The 12,571-nt window shown below is 55.6% G+C and overlaps 1 protein-coding gene across 1 annotated transcript in view; it reads right to left on the bottom strand.

Moving 5' to 3' along the window:
• PTPRN2 (protein tyrosine phosphatase receptor type N2) overlaps positions 1-12,571 on the bottom strand; it is a 97,671-nt gene that overhangs the window by 56,038 nt on the left and 29,062 nt on the right. The gene's annotated exons all lie outside the window — the stretch shown is intronic.

Genomic DNA, 12,571 nt, shown 5'->3' with positions numbered 1-12,571 from the left:
GTTGTTCCCAGAAACAAAACCCACGCACGCGGGCCCAGGTCCCAAGTGGTCAGGCACCCCAACATCTCACCAAGGATTGGCACGTGGCCCCCTACCAGCCCCCACTGTCCTGTCACCCCAAGTGAGCCCCCACAGGGACCAGGACAGGCCTGTCCGCGTCTCCTCCCGGCCAGCTGCTCTGAGCTCGAAGGCTCCTGGGAGAAGGAAGGGAACTGACATCGGTCTTGCTGGGTCCTCGTTCCTCCCGTCACAGGTTGGACCAGTACTGACTTGGCTCATTCTGTTAGCCACTCAACAAACACCTACTGTGCACGTCGGTCTGCACACCATGGAAAGCCAGTGCGTGCCTGGGCGGGTGCTGTGGGGGGCAGGCATCACCCTCAGAGTCTGCCTGGCCCAGGAGGGCCAGCGATGGGCTGTGACCAGAAGCCGGGACCTGGGCTATGACGGCCACATATCTTCCGTGGCCCCTGCTGAAGCCACTGTGGGAACCAGATGACGGCCTTTTGTGCAGATGACGAGAACCACAGGAGCCACACAGCGGAGACTGCTTTCTCCGAGACACACTCTCGGCCCGCCAAGGCAGGCCCTCCTCACGGGTTCCTGGCGCCGGGACCCCCACTCGGCCCTCCGGGTTCCTGGCGCCGGGACCCCCACTCAGCCCTCCTCACCAGTGCCTGACGCCTGACCCCACTCGGCCCACTGGGTTCCTGGCGCCGGACCCCCACTCAGCCCTCCTCATGGGTTCCTGGTGCCGGGACCCCCACTCGGCCCTCCGGGTTCCTGGCGCCGGACCCCCACTCGGCCCTCCTCACCAGTGCCTGACGCCTGACCCCACTCGGCCCTCCGGGTTCCTGGTGCCGGACCCCCACTCGGCCCTCCTCACCAGTGCCTGACGCCTGACCCCACTCGGCCCTCCGGGTTCCTGGCACAGGGAAGAAGCGAATTTAAGTGGCCCAATTCAGAAAACGTCAACTGCACCTGCTTTTTTTGGAGACAATCATGGAATGTTGAATGGATATTTTTGTGCCAAAGTTATCCTAATAAGGACATTTCAGCATGATACAAAATTTAAGTTTTGTGAAATACTTATCTAGCTAAAGTGTGGTGTGTGCAGGGCGGAGGGAGGAGGGGTAGTTCTGGCTCGAGTGCATGGTTACAGTGTTTCCGACTTTCCTCAAGATCAGAAACTGTGAAACAGGTGCGGATGTCATCCCCGCCCCCGCCCCCCAGCCGTGTCCGTGCTCATGTTCACCTCAACCATGTCCGTGATATTAAACTGATATAATTTCCCCTCGCCCGGTTCGGGAGACTTTCCTCTTACATGTTTGGGGACAAGATGCTATTCACCTGTGACAGGAAAGGATATTTCCATGTTGTCTGTAAAATAATGCGTTTTAAACCACAGCAAAAACAAACGGCCTGTGAGGTCCTGTCTCTCAAGGGTGCGGGACGCATGCACGAGGACAGGACGGCGACTCCTCAGACGCGGCTGCCCTTGGGAATAACCGGGGAGATTAACATGTAATTGGAACACTACTCATGTTCTTTCCCCCAGAGTGAACGTGTAGCTGGAGCTGATTTAAAAACTGACATTCGAAGACTTTTGTTTTATTTGTGCGTGTATTTGTGTGTGAGAGAGAGAGAGACTGTACGTTTTTATTACACATGCTGCATCATAGAAAAGAAAGAGGCTGAAGGTCAGAAGAATGAAAACAAAAGCCACTAATAACTCCCCACCTAGAGCTAACCATAAGGCTTCTGTGAGCCCTGCCCTTCTTGACATGTGCATTGGCTGCCTTTTCCCCCTACTGATCACCAAAGCTCAGCTTTGGACATTTTTTTTTATAGGACATTCTTGCCTGAATTGAAAAGTGGAGATGAGATTTCATCTTAAATTTGAGGACGCCAAGGCCTAGATTCGTGAAACCCTTAGTCTGACGCCCGAAGCCCCAGCAGTCTCGGGCCTGCCCGCCGGGACGCCGCCGTTTTGTCTTGGCTCACTGCTGCAGCCTCCTGCCCACACCCTGACCTTCGCCTCCACAGAACACCTGGATCAGCACTTGTGGCCCAGATACCAGCCACTTCAAAATCACCAAAGGAGCCCAGACGTGCACTGTCCTTTGTCTCAACGTCATTTTACTGACCTGCCCCTTTCTGTCCCAACGAGACTGTCTCCTCGTGTCTGACGCCCGCCCCATATGGCCATCACTCTCTACACTTTGTTCACGCCGAGTTCTCGGGAGTGAATCTATCCAGACTTTACGGTCAGTGCAAACGCTACGTCCTCCTGTGGGAGCCTGGGATGTGCCTACTGCCAGCCTCCGATCCTCCTTTCCTACAGCTCCGCCCTCTTCATCACACACTATTTTAAAAGCCATGTCCTATGACATTAAGCACATTCTGCTCCGTGCTACAGCGTGGGGGTGGGGGCGGGGGGGCCGGACCTTCTTCCTCTCATGAGATCAATATTTTTGAAAATGGGGGCCACGTCTCCTTCACTCGGCATGTGCTCTGGCATGTGGTCTGTATTTGCTGGATGATTGCTCATAACCTGGAAGCGTCCAGAAGTAACTTGTGTTGCACACAAACATTTCACATCAATGACAGCATCCCAAAAGAATGCGGTAGAGTCTTCTGGAAGCTCGGAGAATGGTTCTGAAAGGCAACATGAGGACTTGGGAATGGTTCGTTGTATGTTTCCTCCCCGCCCTCTCTCTTTCTGGGCCATCCCTCCAGCACGTCTACAAGCCGTGCCGGGTGGGCACTGTGGCCACCGCGCCGTGCTGGCAGCCGGGGAGCCTGCAGGCACAGCGGGCGCTCAGAAAGCCATTCTCCCTGAGCCCCTTCTTCCTTCTGAGTCTGAACCCCGTGACGTCTCCCCGAGTCTGTCTTTGTCATTGTGTGAGAATCCCCATGCTTGGGACGTCATGCACGCCGTTACTGGTGTGATGGGGGAGTTTCTAGAACCTGCCATCCAGGAGCCGTGAGCAGCTGCTGGTTAGGGACCCGCCTCACATGCATCACCTTACACAGTCCGTGTTCCGGGCCCTTGGGAGTCCCTTGGGATCGAAGCTTTGAGAAAGAAGCCCTGGGACACACAAAGTACTCGTCAAGAGTAATAGTAATACTTGTTAGTACTAGTTAACAGTACTAGTTAGCAGTACTAGAAGGGAGCCAGACACGTGCAGGTGGGACCCACTGTGTGGAGTCGGTGCTCAGTGTTAGTGGATTCTTTCCGAAGAGCTTAGAGAAATTAATTGCGATAGCCACAGCCGGTTCGTAAGGAAGGTTTGGAGGCATGGCTTTGGTCTGTCAGAGCTGCTCACTGCGCCCTTAGTGTCTGTGGGTGCCGGAGGGGGAGGTTCTGAAAGGGTTCTTGGCCGGAAGAACTTGGCCTTGCATTTCCATATCCTTGAACTCCATCAGGGGGATTTTACTCAAGCTGAATTTAGATGAATCCTGAGGGGGAGCTGTCTGAACCTTCTTGAATTCTGGTACTTTCCAGGGACCCAGATCAAACCGTCTGTGGGAGAGGGCGCGCAGGCTGGAGAACGTGGGTCCCGCGAGTTATAACCGCACACGCAGGCGGACACTGGCCTCGGGCCACGTGCTTAGCAATTACAGCAGCGACCACGTGCCAGCATTTCTTGTGCGTTTTCTGCCCAGTGAGAAGGACACCGATTTCAGGAGATCTTGACCCATCAGAGGTTCTCCTGTTTAATCCTCGTCTCACGAGTCCAGCTGCCATCTTACGTTTCTCTCCTCTAGCTCACACTATTAGAGCACGGACAGGAAGATTACAGACACTTTCTGGGTCACAAGGATGATGTGCCACCGGATGACTTTTCAAACAGTGTCCCTGTGTCACACCAACTGGCCTCCACATTTAATGGGGTAATTTTACACAGAATCCCAAACCTCTGGGACGAGAATGTTATTGCTTGGAGACATGCCCACAGTTTGTCAAGATGGCTTAAATATTTTCTGCAGTGTTTTCTGATCGAATTGTCAATGCAGTGAGGTTGGGAAGTGATTTCTAGAAATACAGAGCATCTGGGACGCGCTGGAACATAATGGGGTTTTGCTAATAATCACAGAGCACTTCGTGTCTTCAGGAGATGACTTTGGCTGGCGTCCACAGAGCCTTCAGGAAAGCCTAAAGGAGCTTTTGCCGAACTGGGAGGCAGTAAAATGGAGCCGGCACTGGACTTGATTTTGAAAGACTTCTTCACAATGTAATAACCAGCGAGGATTGGTCCTCACACAGCGGCTTCTCCGCTCTACTTCTGGGCAAACCACCTAATCCCACCGACCTTTGATTTACTGCTACATAAACTGAGACTCAGTCCGTCCTTCAGAAGGTGGGGCTGAGGGCTGAGCGGGTCAGGACGTGAAATACACTCTGTGAACTATAAGCGTGCACGAGCAGAAAGGACGGTGACCATGGCGGGGATCAGCTTTTCTTTAGAAGAAGGGGGACTCTCTTATGGGGATGGGGCGCCCGGGGGCTCAGTCAGTCGAGCGTCCGACTTCGGCTCAGATCATGATCTCATGGTTCGTGGGTTCGACCCCGTGTCAGGCTCTGTGCTGACCGCTCAGAGCCTGGAGCTGTCTTCAGATTCTGTGTCTTCCTCTCTCTCTGACCCTCCCCTGCTGTCTCTCTTTTTCAAAAATAAATAAACATTAAAAAAATTGGAGAAAGCAAGACTCTCTTCAATTCCCTTCCAGATCCTGTGACTCTACCGCAGTCCTGGGGACACTGACCATTACCTAATGAACCCAACACAGTACGTCCCGTGAACACCAGCCACTGACCGCAGCCTGGACGCCACACCCAAGGGGCAGTCGGGGCGGCCCCATTCCTGGGGACACGCCGTTGCTGTAGGCGAGTGTAGTGACGCCGTCATGGACACCACCAAAGACACGAGTAACAAGAAGGGTCATCAAACCCCTAGTTCGTAGTTCCATAGTTGTGTCCTTTTACGAGGGACAGCGGTCTTCCTGACCCTCAGCTGCTGTGCTGCGTGGGGGGAGCTACCATGTGCTCGGGCGGCCGTGCGGCCCTGAAATCAGGATGGTTCCAGAACTCAGCCTCGTCCTCTCTCCTGGCTCCCTTCTGGGGACTGCTGCTTATGGAGGGGGGAGTCTGACACTGGAAAGTGGCAGTGAAGGGAAGCTGTGCCGTCCAGCGGCTGCTCAGAGAGAAGGGCTCGCGTGTGGAAAGCGGATGGTCACAGCCCGTGGTGCCTCTGGCTCAGGCAGAGCCATAGCCGGAGACGGTTAGTGTTTAGTGTCAACAGCGAGGCCCAGCTTCCAGGATCGCTAAGGAAATAATCCCACTTATTGAAACTACTCTGTTTCGCCACATTCAACAAGCCCGCGTCCACCCCTCGATGCCCGCCTCCGAACGCCGGGGTGATGGCGCGTGCAGGCTGGTCATGGGTCCTTGGGGACGCGGGCCGCAGAGCTGGGGCCCCTCCGGTGGGGCAGCACTGGCTCGTCCGGTGCCTCGGGGGTTCCAGCTGCGGCAGGCGACCTGCCAGAGCCACGTGGAGGCGCCTGGAGCCCGGGGGCCACAGGTTTAGCTCCGTTAAGTGTCAGAGACGCCACGCCTTACTCGGGGTTCTCTCACCGCCAGCGATGGAGGGTGGGAAGTGCACGTGGACGACGGTTATGAAAGCGAGCGGCGGAAACACGCCCCCCTGATGAGTGCGGACCTGCGGGAGGACGGAGGGCCACACGCACAGCCGCACGAGGTCCCTCGGTCAGCACCTGCGGCCCCGGGACGGCTGCCTGGCGCAGCATGTTCTCCCGGACCAAGTAGAAAGAGTCCCAACCAATCTTCGTTTTGTCACAGAAGCAAACGCTCCCGCCGAGGCCGAGGCGCGCCGGGGACGGCGGGGGTTCGGGAAGACCTGATTTTTGTGTTTTGGTTTCCATTGCCTTCTTTACACTGGCGCCTGTCACTACGTTACCTGACCGATGTGACCGTGGAGCCGTCGGTGAGAGGGAAGAGCACAGGTGGCGGACGCTGCCCGTCCTTGCGCGGCGGCCCGAGGCTTGCGCTGAAGGTCAGCGGGCGGAGGACAGCGCTTCTAGAGCGGGGAAAGCTGTGCTGCCACCTGGGGAAACGGGCGCCTTTTCTCTCTTTAGAAACAAACGCCGTGACCTGTCCTCGTTGACGTCAGAGGGAAAAGTTTATGCTAAATGCTTGAATTCCAAGCACAAAGTATGAAAGACGAAGGGAGAAGCCCGAGGGGGTCAGCGGTGTCGCTGGGCTCATGCGGCCACGGGGCCACGGCCACGGCCTCATCAGGAGGGGCTCTGCCCCCGTCTCCACAGAGCGCTGCACCCGACCCTCTTAGGTGCTATGTACCCGTCCTATGGGGCCTGCGTGTTAAGATATTCGAAACGCGATATTAAAAACTAGGGATATTCCAGTGCCCAGGAGAGATCTGCCTAAATGATCCGCGGGTCCTTCAGCCATTGCTCAGCTTAGACAAAATTTACCGGGAAATGGACGCACGAACCACACAGCTGTATTCCGGCTGCCGCAACGTGACGGGGAAGTGCGACCCCACGGGGGCAGCTCCCCCGCACCCCCCCCCCCGCTGTCCCTTGCGCCCACTCTCCGCCCCGGGGGCAGCCCTCCCTCCCTGCGCCCACTCTCCGCCCCAGGACGGCTGGGCTCTCGGTGGGTGGGGACTGGCGCAGCGCTGGACACGCACCACGTTCCTAAAACAGCACCAGGCGCAGACCCCGGCAAGGCCGGCCCAGAGCCCGCTCCTGGGCCGTCCGTGTGCACTTCCCTTGGGAAGAGCAAGCACAGCGTGGCCTTCAGCCTGCGGGTGCACAGGAGCCGCAGCGAGTCTGCCCACGTGGCTCTCCTCGTCCTGTGAGGGTTAGAACCGCTTCCGTGGGAATCGGCTGAGAGCAGGGAGCCCGGCCAGGGGGGCTTCGCGTGGGCGGCAGAAGCCGTTTCCACACAAGTGTGAGCCAACTCACTGCCCCCAGACTCGTCCCCGGGAAGCTGTGGAGACCACGCCCGGGGCCCCGAGGCTCCGCAGCTCCGTCTGCACACGACCCAGCGGGGGAGTGTGTGGTCGTTACCAGCGTGGACAGACGTCCACGTACTGCCCCGTGGGGCCAGCGCTGGAGACGGCCCCCAGCGAGCACGCGTCCAGGCGCAGGGGGAGCACTCACGGCCACAGAAGGAGGGGAAGGGGCCCAGGAGGCTGGCTGGGAGGCTGGGAGCACTGGACTCCCTGTTTTATTTAAAACCCTTTTGTAATTGAAAAACAAAACACAAAACGCAAGAACTAGGAAAACAGGCAAAAGCTCTGAAGAAAACGTCGTTTCTCCAAGGACTTCTGGGAGGCCCTCCCCACCCCCACCCGGGGCCAGAGTCCCCGAGACCCACGTGCTTCTGGAGGGGCAGACACAGAGCAAGGCACACAGGCCAGCAAGGGCACGTGACAGCTGGTTAAATCCTGGTCACGCAGAGCGTAGCCAGTGGGGGCTCCACTGTCATGTCGCTGGGGTTTTGGGTCTGGGGGTCCGTGTCCAGCACGAGGGCCAGAATCAGGAGTCCGGCGGATGAGGCACAGGTCTTGGACGGAGGCGGGAGCCCGCCAGCATTTCTCGAACTGGGAAACAATGGACCCGAGGCGGGGTCACCCTGAGCGGGCGCTGGACGGAGCCGGGCGGCACGGGAAGAGGGCGTGCGTGGGCCAGAGACACGCTCGTCACGCAGGTCTGTGGCTTCCGCTCACCTTTACTTGACGGATTCGTAGAGAAGGAAAAGTTGCAATTTTCTGAAGACTTCTAACTAAAACCTGGATGGACATCGTCAATAATGAACACATTTGGTCCCAATTAACCAGCGCGGAGGAATAGGCAGCTCGGTCCTCGCCCCGCCCAGACCGGGGGAGGGGCGTCTCGCTGGACCTCACGCTCGGTGCGCGCAGGGGTGACGGGCGAGGTCCCTCAGGGGACAACAAAGGGAGCCGTGGGTGGTGGCTCCGTGTTTCCGGCCGTCGCTTTGCAAGCAGCACGGTGAGCTTAAGTAAACGATTTTATGAATCTTATTACCTTATTTAACATCTTAAAACTTAAGGTTATATGAGCAGGGGTTAAGGGTCAAACATGAAAACTTACAAGCAATGGAAAATAAGAGAATTACGCCATCTCTTCTGTACACGTACAGCTATTAATGTTTAAATTCAGGGCAGAGAGGCTCCTGGACGTGGTGAGTGGAAGCTGGGGGCCCCGTGATGGCCGGAGGGCAGGCCCGCGTCCCTGCCCCAGAGCCCGGCCCTGTGCTGCTGGCCCAGGGGTTCAGTCCTTCTTCGCTGACTGCGTGGCAGGCCCATGAGGCCCGCTGGGCATTGTGTGTTCCGCGGGCCCAGCAGAGAGTCCGTCCTCGCCGGAGAGCAGATCACAGCCAGATAAACAAAGTCCATCAGGAAGAGAACTTCAGATGAGCGGAGCGCGGTAAGGACACAGGGCACGTGCTTGAAGGGATTGGTGAGAAGTAACCACTGCAAAGTACCTAGAGCGTGCCCACAGCGTGGGAACACTCAAATATTTTAGAAAAAAAACCAAACACAGGACACAGAGATGGAAACGACGTGAGGCAGGAGGCAGGATCCAGACCCCAGAAGGGAGGCCCCTCGGAAAAGCAGGTTCCTGAGCGCACCCCGCCTGGTGGGAAGGGAGGCTCATCACACAGAAGCCGAGGGGTGGGACAGGGAGACCCAGCAGCCGGGGTGAGAGCCCAGGGCGGGAAGGGGCCCCGCGCAGTCCAGAAACAAAGCGGCCCGAGGCGGCCGGAGGGAGGGTGTGCAGTGGGGTGGCGCCAAGGGTGGCGCCCGAGGACGCTGGGCGGCCCTGGACGCGCCTGGGGTCTGCAGGCAGAGCAGCGGGCGTCCCCTGGCGCGTGTTAGGCAAAGGGAGAGATGCTTTCAGAGTGGCACTCTCGCTGCAGGCGGGGACTCAGGCACACGACCGGCCCTCGCACAACGGATGATGGGGGCTGACGTTTGGGGACAACAGGAGGCAGAGGGCACAGAGGGACGGGCAGATGTGTCCTGTATTTCGGGGGCAGAAGTGCCAAGATTCAGCGACAGAGGGAATGGCAGGTTTTAGTCTGCTTATCGGATCATCCGACCTGCCCTTCCCCATAGTCCTGAATTTCGGCGACCTGTCGTTTTGTAAAAGATTCTGGAATTTGCTCAGCCCTTTATGTCATACGACCAAGTGGAGAAAGGTCCCCCTGTGTTTGTCTGAGAAACAAGGTCACAGCCTTACTTTCCCCGAAGTCAAAAGTCTAGGTAAAATCCGGAAGAGTCCGTATTTCCAACAAGCTTCGCGCTTTGGCTGCATGGACGAAGTGTTCAGCTATTTGACAGCCCTGGTTTTCATCTCTGCACCAAATCCCACTGAAGTCTGCCCCAACTGCCATGGAAATTAACGGCCAATAGCTTATCCCCAAATTAACAATGTAAAATCATTCTGCATTCTAAAACGCAACGGTGTGTGAGTGTGTGCACAGGCAGGAACACACGCGCCACGACGTCAGGACCCCACCGTCACCGGCCGTCGCCCTCCTGAGCAAGTTAAATTATGCCCCGGTCGGTTGGAGACCCTGCGTTACCTCTTTCGGACCCCCGAGCCCCAGCCCTTAAACCACGGCTGCTGTCACGGCAGGTGCCCAGGTGCCACAAGAAGTTCCATGAGAGATTCGCAAACTGGAGCCAGTGATAGGACCAGTGCGTTAAAATACGTCTTTTATGTTTTAAAGATGGAAACCAGTAAGACATCAGGTTTGAGAAAACAAGACTTTTAGGAAATGAAAAGAGAACACATCTGCCCCGCACATGGGGCAGCGCAGATCCGACGAAGAACCGCCACAGAGCCCGAGTCCCGCTCCGCTGGCCGGCTTGGGCTCTCTAGAGTGACCGTCGGCCCAGAACCTATGTGGATTTGTGGAAGGCTCTAGAAGGGACCGTCCCTCCCACACCAACCTTCCAGGGCGTCTGGAAGCCTGAACACTGCCTGTCTCCTGCTCATAGCGGCATGAGTTCTAAACAGATGGCGCTATAAACTTAGTGTTTTAGTCCGTGCCATCAAGCCGGTGGGAAACTCAGGACAAGGAAATAAATGCCTGATACATTTTAGGAACTCCCAACAGGCCAATTATTTTACCCCTTACAGTCTTTCCACTGTCAGGCGTGGAGCCTTGGCGGTCAACAAATATTTGTCATATGAAGCCCGTCTTGAGGATGTGGGACAGCTCCACGGGCCCTCACCCAGGCCCCTGCGTGGGGGACCCACGAGTTCACGGTGCCCCAGCCACGGCAGCATCGCCAAGGAGATCTTTCGGGACAAACGGACCCTCGTGCTTCGTGTGCCTGCTTTTCTCTGACAATATTTGCTATTTGTGATCTTAAATCTAAGGAGCAGCCGCAAGGGGGAAAGGCGCAGATCTATCCTACTGAACAGATTTCCACTTCTTTTAGAACATGCTCATAGATTCAGTTTTTCCAGCGCGGGCTCTCTTCCCTGCCCGGCTTTTGGACGCCGTCACCTCTGCCGGGACATTTGGGAATGTTGCATAATCCACTCCTCGAATGCATGAGCACCTCTGCATCCTATAAAATATTCATTCGCTTTCAAAAATATTTGCACCCTGCTGTCACCGGGGACAAATTCATACAGAGAAGCAGAAAATGGCGACTTTAATGGCAAATGCTGTCCTCAGACCTCTCCTCCCACTAAAACATTTTCTTCAAAATTATTTTCAGACGCAAGATTAACAATTTCAACATTAGCTGCTAATCCTCTTTCATTTAAAACTCTGCTGATAAAATTCTTTGCTTGTCATTCAAAGAGTAAGTAATAATTACAGATTTGAGGGCTCCATCGCTGGCTTCATTAATGGTGAATTGCGCGGAACTCTGAGGCGTAAGTCCGCTTTGATACATCTCAGAATGCAATTTCCATAGCTTCCCTGGGCTATGTGCAATTAATTATACGGTTAATAAGGGAACTATGTTAATGAAAGGCACATTATTCATCCAGACCACCTGCCTTTACCAAATATCTTTTGTGTGTTTCCCTTCTTTCTGTCATTTTGGTCCACAGACAGAAACAATGCCCCCCCCCCCCCCGCCAGCCCCACGACAGACGATGTGGCGATTTAAGATGTCAGTCTGCCGGTCTGCAGCTCCTTCAATTAACACAAGTCTGAAAAAAAGAATAATTCCATTTTATGCTATTTCTACTAATTTCTGTTTTTGAGAAGTTTAAAATGTCTGTCCATGGCATTTGAAACCCCTGGCAGAGCTATTTTCTAAGCAAGCACTTACTCCCAAGGTGTCTGACTTCCATCGACGGGACATCGCCTTCCGACAGACGGCAAGTCCGAAGGAGGCGCACGAGAGAGAGCCCCAACGGGACCCCCGCCCCCGCGTCACCGGCCTGCAGCCCCGTGTTTGGCGAGAAGTGAATCATTCCATCTATAAAATCCACAAGTTTGACTCCAGAAACCGGTGCTAACTTTTACCAAGAAAGTTAGTGCCCTGAGCCTTTGATGTGGATTAGAATTCCAAACAGTTTAACTGGAAAAGGAAGCTGTCTGATAAAGCTACATCTCTATTTTTCATAAATTACCTGAAGAGGATGAAAGAATGTGTTTGCAAATAGTTTTACAAGTTTCTATCCATATAAATTAATACCTGGTCTTTATTAAATGAGAAAATAAGAATTTGATTCAGCCGCAACCGTGTCCCTTTGACAGTCAAAAATACTTTAAGCCACAAGTTATTTAGGAATTCCAGTAATGCACCATATTCAGCTGGAAACCAACCTTGGATTCCCAAGGGCTGATGGGAAAGTCAGGACTACGAGAGGAAAACCAAGTCAGGAAAATGCAGGTGTAAGGAAACCGACCCTGAAGAGGTCAGGCAGGGACACAGGCTCTCCCGGAGGAGCAGCCACACCCACTGTCCCCTTGGGCGCTGTGGGGGACTGATGGGTGAGACCCGATGGGACGCGGTGCCATGGGGAAATCCGGGTGCTCGTGGGCTGTGTCTACACTGGCGTTCTGTGACTCAGGTTGTGCTGGCTCCTCGGAGTGCCTCCACACGTTTTTGAGGACCTGTTGTCCCTGCTGTGTGCCAGCAGACAGACGCGTGCGTCTGGGTGGCCGTCCCCCACGCCCCAGATGGATGGTCAACTGTAAAATCCAGGCCCTGGTCATAGGGGCAGATGGTTTCTGCAAAGACCCAACATGGCTACCTTCACCTGTCTGACATGAAAGTGCCCCGAGGGGACGGTTTCTGATGGGAGGTGACAAGAGCCGTGCAAAGGGGAGGCCCCTGGAGAGGAAGGGGGGTCCTGCTGCCGCACAGCCCACGCAGCCCCCACCTGCCTGCATCGGGTCTTCCCTGAGTAGCACTTCTGGGTTCTGAACCGATGATGCTCCGGTGGGGCTCGTGGGAGGAGGGTGCTCCCTTGCGCCACAGATCCCCCGCACCCTAGCTCTCCTGGGCCCCAGCTCCCCCGC

The sequence above is a fragment of the Suricata suricatta genome, chromosome 2, assembly GCF_006229205.1.
Source record: "Suricata suricatta isolate VVHF042 chromosome 2, meerkat_22Aug2017_6uvM2_HiC, whole genome shotgun sequence".
Classification (NCBI taxonomy): Eukaryota; Metazoa; Chordata; class Mammalia; order Carnivora; family Herpestidae; genus Suricata; species Suricata suricatta.
The sequence above is the reverse complement of the archived record's forward strand: the minus strand, read 5'-3'. Positions and strand labels throughout refer to the sequence as shown.